General features: G+C 41.7%; 1 long non-coding RNA gene across 1 annotated transcript; it reads right to left on the bottom strand.

Annotated features, from left to right (window-relative positions):
- Positions 5,515-8,472, bottom strand: LOC110255714. Its single transcript, XR_002336416.1, has 3 exons — positions 8,301-8,472; positions 6,725-6,814; positions 5,515-5,702 (listed from the first exon to the last, which is right to left on the bottom strand). It is a non-coding gene; the product is annotated as an uncharacterized LOC110255714 (long non-coding RNA).

Below are 8,759 nucleotides of genomic sequence, written 5' to 3'. Positions count from 1 at the left end.
ACGTCCCCCTGCCCAGATTCATCTGTGGAAGACTTAACCCCACGTGATGGTAGTTTGAATGAGGTCTTTGTGAGATAATTAACTTTAGACAAGGTCATGAAACTAGTGCCTTCATAAAAGGGATAACCGGAAGCTTCCTCTCCCTCTCTCTCCCCCCCCCACCCCTTTCTCTCTCTCTCTCTCTCCACCCCCCCTCTTTCTCTCTCTTTCGCCTGCCCCATCTGTGTAAGGACACACCAAGAAGGTGGGCACCCATAAGCCAAGAAGAGAGATTGCAGCAGAAGTCAACGTGCTCGCACCTTGGCTTTAGACTTCCAGCCTCCAGAACTACGAGAGTCACTCTCTGTTGTTTAAGCCACCTGGTCTATGCTATTTGTTATGGTTCCTCGAGCTGACGAATACACATGTCCAGACAAAATCTGGTACACAAATGTTTATAGCAGCTTTGTTCATAACAGTCAAAAATGGAAGCAATCCAATATTCATAGGTTGATAAATGGATAAACGAAATGGGTATACCCATAAAATGGAATATTATTCATCAATACAAAGGAAAAGACTGATACATGCTACGACATGGATGAGCCTCGAAAAACATTACGCTGAGAAGCCAGACACAAAATACGCCATACTGTATGATTCTATTTATAGGGAATATCCTGGAAAAGACAAATCCGTAGAGTTAGAAAGTAGATTCTAGTTGTTTCCAGAGTTTGGGAGGGAGGAGGAACGGGGCTGTCACCATTAATAAATACAGGGCTTCTCTGGGTGATGAAAACCCTTTAAAACCAGACAGTGGTGATGGCTGAGGACCTCTGTACACATACTAAAACCACTGGATTGTGCACCTAAGGGGGTGAATTTTACGATATGCAAATTCTATCTCAATAAGGCTGTTATAGAAAATTAATTTTATTTTTTTAAACTTTACAAATATGGCTACCAGAAATATGAAATTACCTATTTGGTCTGCATTATATTTCTAGTTTTCTAGATGGCCAAAGGCAAACTTTATGAATGGAAGTGGTGGGATATTTAAATTCAGTGGTGCCTTTACAGCTAGAATAGAGAACAGCTGTTTAGGAAGCGTAATTTATTAGGAATGGTAAAGATATTGTTTGGCTGAAATAGTAGAGGATTTGCAGGAGATAAAGCTTGTTTTAGAAAGTATTCTGATGTAGTGGAGTGTCTCAAAAGCCAGAGAAAAAGGCTTGTACTTGAGGATTAGTTTTTTTTATAGGTATCTTTCTTTTCTGTTTTACAAGCTATTACCGGACACATTTCCATTTAGAAGACACTTCTTCAGTTAATTATTTTATATGAGTAGGAGGGCAGTTGCTAGAGTAGGTTGATGGGATTTTCCAATACGCAGTTGTCTCAAAAAACTCCAAAGTTTATCCCCAAAACAAAATATTTAAAAAAGAGCATTTGGTAAAACCAGTCCTTTAAAACAGAAAATGTTTTATTTTAGCATCGTTTAAAAATATTTCTAGGTAATTTTGGCTTCTGTGGTTAAAGTTTTCTTATCTTTGGCCTATATGTTATTTTTTAAAATACAGTCAAATAACTCCAAAATATCAAGGCCCCAGAATAATTCTTGCCCAGTACAACAGGAGCAATCCATCGCTTTTGGGAACTGATGCATAAGAGCATTGCTGTTATAAAGGAGCAGCACTTGTTGTTATGAAGGATTTTTGTTTTAAATGACTGTATCGTTTGAAATCACATTGCCATCTTTCAGATCTAGAGATGCAATAAAATAATCCCTTGGCCTCTCAGTAGTGAATTCAGAAGGTGGAGACGGAGGGTTCCACACGGTAGTGGGAAGAAGGAAGTAAAAAAACTGCATAGATGTGTATGAATGTGTGTGTGTGTGTGTGTGTGTGTATGTACATTTTACTCTTTCACTTTTTCTTATTTTATGTTTAGAGACATGCTCCCACGTTTGTTTTGGCTAATGGAAAATCTGAAAATTTCAGTGGGTTTGTGAAGGTGTTTCAAAAAGCCTTGTCATTAAATAACTATTGGTGAGTCGTTTAATTTACTTTGTGTCTGTTTATGTTAAAATATAATTAGGCATTGTCACAACGGTCCATACAGTTTAGCCAGGGATATACGTTTTCTGGCTTTTAAAGGAAAGATTCAATAGAAAATGATTTTTTGCCTGAACTTTGAATTGTTTTATTCATTGCCTCGTGTCTCCAATTCACTTCCCTCTGGTTGCTGAACGTAGAGAAGTGTCTGCATTTAAGGAGACGCACACGCCTCTGCACTTGTCATGCTTTGCTCAAGTCTGGACTTGCGCATTTTACGAAACAGTTCTTCAGCACATCTGAGAAGAGAAATTCTTCTAAAGAACTGTGGATTGTGATAACAATTAAAGTTCAAGTTTATCTGACTTTAGAAAACAACTTATACGATGTTCTCTATTTTTTACTTGGTTCTGAAGCATCAGGGGCACTTACATATAAAACAATACTTATCTATAACAATTAAAAAGGTATGTCTGAAAATGAAGTTCAGTGACAAACCGGGAAATGTATTGCACATTATTCTATGAATATGGGTATCCTGTAAAGCAATCTGCTTTAAGAAACAGTGTACAGAAAATATCTTTATGGTGGCTGTATAAAGTAGTTTTAAAGTTGTATATTTCATACCACGCTAATTTTTTAAACAATGTTAACCAAGAATACAGTGTGAGGCAGTGCTACTAATGGGAATGTTTATTTGAACCAGATTAATGCTGTAATTCTTGACCTTAGAGAAATGGGAACAGATTGTATTGGTTAGAATGTTGTTAATAGTTTACATTTAAGTATTTACATTGTATAATAATATATATTATCTCATATACCACTTCAATTGGTCTGCTTTCATAACTTCAAGAGGCTTATTAGATCCTTGTTCTCAAACTGTGTTCCCAAGACCAGCAGCATCTGCATCTCATGATGTAAATTCTTGAGGCTCATCCTAGACTTAATAAATCAGCAACCTGCAGGGGGGATGTCTGGCCATGTGCGTGGTAAACAGCCCTCCCAGGTTACTGTTATGAGAGTTCAAGTTGGAGAATCACTGGTCTGAGAAAACCACGACACCCCCATGCCGCCTGTCCATGATCAGGCGGATGCACACATGACAAATTCTGGCTAAGAAAACTGCAGGAAACCCTCTAGACGGCTGTTCTGCAAGCGTCTTCACCCCACCAATGGGAGTCTTGGAAGGGATGTGCCCTCCTCTCCCCTTCTGGAATTTGAAATTGCTGTTGACCGTGAGAGTGGCTGCAGGGATTTAGTTGTTGAGGAGGAGACGACCCCCAGGGTAGAGAGGGACCCACTGAAGGTGACAGACCAGGTGGGTGGAGGGAATTTCATTCTTCCTCGAGCAGGCGCAGCTACCAGCTTTACGGGCTCTGGAACTTCCCCATCTCTGCATGTCTGCTGGCGCCAGCTGGGGCCTTTTCCTTACTGTTTAATCTCCCCGAGTCAGGTTTTCTGTTCACTGCAGTCAAAAGCTTGGTAACTGTGACACACATCAGAGGAAGGAGCTATTAGGTCATTCAGTCTCCAGTTTTAGGGCAATTATTACCTCTCTCAAGGACATCTGTTTTTATTTTATTTAATTTCAATTTTTTGACTGCACCCGTGACATGCAGAAGTTCTGGGGCCTGGGATCGAACCCGTGCCACAGCTGCAACCGGAGCCACAGCAGTGACAACTTGGATCCTTAACCTGCTGTGCCACCAAGGAACTTGGAGAATTTGGATTTTAGATCCTTTATTTGTGAATGAAATACATGTGTCCTGTGATAGGAACTTGAAGCATCAGAGCAGAGTAGGGAAGACACAAGTGCAGGGCGGTATGTGTACTTGCGTGTGGGGATGTGGGGAGTGGGGCTTGCAGAGGACCCTTCAGACACCTCCAGAGGTGCTGCTTAGCTCTGAGAATTTTCAAAGATGAATTCTACATCCAGGGCTGGGGCAGACGCTCATATGACCGATGCACAAAACTGCTTGTAATGTTTCATATTGAAAACGAAAAAAATAACGACAGGTGTTCTTCCCTGCTTTTTTGGCAGAAAGCAGAACAAAAGGCCGGTTGAAGATGAGCCCCTTTCCAGGAAGAGAGCATTTTGAGATCATGGGAGGTACACAGGGTGTCCCATTATACCGATCCAAGGCAGACTGAGAGGGACCACCCACTGATGGGAAGATACACACGACCCCCCACAGGTGCAAGGATGGATAAGCAAGATGAGACTGGTGGCAACTGGTGAGCTTCCCTCAGCCTGGGGCAGAGGAGGAGTCAAGACACGGAGAAGGCCTGATTCCCAGGAGGCTCTGTGACAGCACAACATAATTTAGAAAATAATTAGGCCTCCATTTGGGCTGGTATTTGGGGGTACAGAAGAAGCCTGTCAACTGTCAGAAAAGGAATGTTTTTTTTTTTTTTTTTTTTTTTCCCATCAGTTAACTGAAGAACAACCTAATTTGGGAGGAAGTGCGTGAGCTTAAGTACAGCCCGGAGCTGTGCCAGTGCTAATCACCTGGGTGCTGGGCACGGCAGGTCCCCTGTTGCAACCAGTCCAGACAAAGACGACCGTCCAAAGTGCCGTGTTCAACCGCACCTGCTGACAGCGCGTCACGGTCACTAGTTATTTTCACAAAGACACCATCCCTTTCCCTAACTTCAGTCGCATCCCTAGATTCTCTGAGGAGGTCACCCAAGCTGTCCAGGACACAGTCAGAACTCTGTAACCACCCTTTAAAAAGCACATGCCTCCAAGGAATCTGCAGATGATCTAAAATAAAGGCTTGTTTTTCCCAGAATACTTTTATCACCGGCTTTGCAGCCACACTGGAAGCCTCTCCTTACCTTTTGCTCTGAGACCATGATTCTGTGCCCCGGAAGGGGAGGGCAGCGTGCCAAGGGGTTTGCAAAATTTGCGGGATAGACATGCTATAGTTCTTGGAACATTCAATTTTCTCGAGGTTTTGGTTAAAAACATCTTTAAGATGGACACAGATATTCTGTAGAATAGCATACAAATTGAAATGAATTTTTGACATAAAATATACTTCCAAGATGCGGTTTGGTTTCAGGTGGCTGACGTGCATTTATATCTCTGAATCAAGACTCAGGTTTTTTGTTTGGTTTGGTTTGTTTTGTTTTCTCTGCCATTAAAAGTAGGAGACATCAAAAACACTGCTTGGGAGACCTGTGTCCTGGTCCCTAAGCAGAGTCACGAGTGAGTCTGGATGGCTTATCCCTATAAAGCGGTTATGCATCCAGGACTCACAGCTTATAGTTACCTGTACATATTAAAATGTTTTGTTTTACATTTTTTTTCCCTTTAATTTGGGCTCTTCCATCTTTCTATAAAACATTTCCTATATTTTTCCATATCAGGTTCTGCCATCGCCTTCTTCCCTAGCCCTGTCACCACTTTGATCTTTGCCACTAGGCCTCCCAACTGTTGCCACCATCCCCCAGACCACCCACAACCTACCTTTGCTTCTTTTCTCAGTCACTTGGTCCTGCTCAGGCAGTCACTGTGCTCTGGGCCTGATGTTTTGGATCTCATTTAACACCCAGCAACTGATCTGGAGCTTCTGGGAGAGGTGTTTCGGGGAACCGAGGGAGTGAGTGGTACGTAAGCAGGTCAAAGCCGAGTCTTTCCAAAGCTGACCCTTATGCCTGATTCTATGGGGAAAAGTAGGGGAAAAAAAACAAACTGGTTAGTTTATTTACTGTGGTGCAGGAAAAGGAAACACGTCGAATGGACTGACATGCTATAAATTCAACAAACAAACTGAATTTATTATCACCCTTAACAAGAGGTCTGACAGGCTAAGAAATTCGACAACATGAAGGTGACCCATCTTGGCCATGATGATAAAACCAAAAGATGCTTGTATGCAAAGTGCAAATGTCAAAGGAAAGTTACGGCTGTGCTCTCCGGTGCAGTGCAAAATTCCACTCCCTATGAGTTCACGGTGATTTTGGAATAACAGGTCAATAAAGTGACCTTGAGCCAAGTCAAGTGGACACAGTGTCGGAGAAATCCAAACAGCATATGCATATCAGGATATCTGAACAAAAGGACAGGTTTGGGCTGCCGTTGTTCAGGAATAACTGTTACATGGGGGACACTTTCTAAGTGGACACGAATATTTTCTAAGCAATTTTGGAAGAAAAACACCTACTTATTACACCTATTCTTTGATATTCTAACTATTTCATGTAAACTTGTGTCTTCTGTGTGAATATCTAGATCCTGCCTTGATATGGACTAGTAGAGTCATTATTAAGTTATGGAGCAATGCTGTCAAGTCAAACCTAGAGTATTTCTTCTGGAGTTCCCTGGTGGCCTAGTGGTTAAGGATTCCATGTTGTCACTGCTGTGGCATGGGCTCGATTCCTTGCCCAGGAACTTCTGCATGCCTCAGGATTGACCAAAAAAAAAAAACAAAACAAAAACAAAAACAAAAAAAAAACCTTAAAACATTTCTTAAGCTTCTAGTGGGTGCTAGGTATTGTATAAGTCACCTTCCTTGCTTACCCAAATTATATAAATTAGTTAGGGCCTCAAGTGTGTGTGGGGGGTGGGGCATGCATGAGAATGCATGTGCATGCAAACGAGTATAAGTCTAATTTAGAGAAGCGCAAACAGCATCCTCAGAGCTCCAACTGGCTGGCAGAAGTAGCAGCGGCAGTTTACTTACCTGTATAGGATATTCGCAATAGGATGTTCATAGTCGGAGGTTCTGCTGTAGAATCATATGTTAAATGGTATCATCTGGTCACCAAGTTCACTGAAAAGAATCCAACATCATCGTGAATTCCATGGAGGTATGAACGGAAGGAGACTTTGCAGAATGGACAAACTTTCAATGTTACTCCTAAGAGTAATAGCAGCAATAATGAGAGCGAAGCAGTGGGTTTTTTCGGGGTTTTTTTTTTTTTTTTTTTTTTTTAATGTACCAGGGACTCTTCTAAGCACTTTACGTATATACTAACTCATTTACTGCTGACAAAAATCCTCTTCATTATGAAAGATAGAGAATTTTAGTAACTCGTCATAGAGCGGATAACTGAAGCCCATCGTCTGGATCAAAGCTACTCAGGTCTGATATTTTTTAAAGCTACATAAAAAAATTCTTTGAACGTGTAAAAAAGATTTTAAATCTAAAAATCAACTCTGTATTTTTTCTTTTTTCATGGCTAGATAAGGGGAACTACTCATAAATTCCTTTTGGTAGGCTCAGCCTGGGAAGTTTTTTTTTTTCAGTGAAAAATTTTGAGATTGAAAATATTTATGATTCATAGACTATTTTAAAATTCTGGTACCAAAATATCTCAGGATTATGTGCAGTGGATTTGAAGAAGAGGAAGAAGAATGAAAATATGGACACTCCCCCTTCCCGTTGCTTTTTCTTCCAACATTGCTAATGTTCCTGTAATTTCTGCACTATGGAAACACAAATCCACCGTTGCTTTCCACTGGGGTTTCTCTCTCTTTAGTTCCCCCAGCCCAGAGCAAAGACTGCTTTTGACTCCAGCGCCTTTATCTGACCCCAGTAATAAAGTAAACAGTGGAAAAAGTTTTTAAATATAACAAAATCCTGTTCCAACACAAGAGCGCTCACACAGCTTTCAAACGAAAAGCAGCCTCTTTAACTCCAAACTCTGCATTGCAAAAGGCACAATTTTACAGTAGGCTCCTATTGAATAACAGGCAATAAGCCTAATTGAATTACAGTCATTATGGTTGAAAGAGGAACAGTGAGTAACATGCTTTTCCAAATGCTGTGCAATTTACTCTGTGTCTATTTAGATGTGATGTGTGGACCCGGGTCAATTACGGCGCTTCGTGGTGGCTTAGAGCCTCCTCGTTGAAGAAAGAGCATGCTCTGGAAAAGGGACTTGAACTGGTGAAGCAGCTATTGAAGCTGTCTCTGGTGACAGGTGTTAAGACAAAATAGGTCACTGTTATCAATCGACATCCAACTGAAAGTGTGAAACAACTTGAACATGTCTCTTCATCGGGGGCTGTGCAGAGCACTAGAAACCTATTTCACAGCCTCTGCCTTTATTTTACCAATCCTCCCTAAGGGAAATGGGAAGAATTTGTGAGACTCCTGGGCATGCAAGCACGACTCCAAAGCAATATTAAAAAACATACACTTTACACATTCTCTTAAAAAGGAATCGTCAGCTATGGAAACGTCCAAAAGTGATGGACATACAAAAATTAAAGTGTACTTCTTATTTTGTAGAGTAAGCCAAACACCTACTTACTCGTGTTTTTCTAGGCTGTGTGGGCCTCAAAGCGATAGTTTTCCTAAGTAAGTCCTGCCAGCCTTCAGGGTACAGAGCTGTGCTCTTCAGAGATTTGGGGACGAAGAATGCACCCCGGGGAGCAATGTGACAACCAGAGGGCAGTTCTTCAGTGTGGCCTGCAGCGGTTCAGTACATGATGTGCTGAAATAGAAATGGCAATTCAGTCAGGCTGCATTTTGCTAAAATCACACTAATTTTGATCTGGGCTCCAGCCGTGAGTAGCTCTGATCCCCAGTTCCAGATTCTTTTGAGTCCTCTGCTCAGAGCTTCTACATCCAAAGCCTGGAATCACTGCCCCTTGATTGAAAGGAGCAGGAGGTGAGAAGCGGAGGAGAGTCTGGATGGATTTGAAGCTTGAGAGCCTGAAGGTGGGAGAGGGGTGCCTGGGTCACCAGTGGCTCTGACGGGAAGGGGGCC

The sequence above is a fragment of the Sus scrofa genome, chromosome 10, assembly GCF_000003025.6.
Source record: "Sus scrofa isolate TJ Tabasco breed Duroc chromosome 10, Sscrofa11.1, whole genome shotgun sequence".
Lineage (NCBI taxonomy): Eukaryota > Metazoa > Chordata > Mammalia > Artiodactyla > Suidae > Sus > Sus scrofa.
Note: the sequence above shows the minus strand (reverse complement) of the source record. Positions and strands in the feature narration are given on the sequence as shown.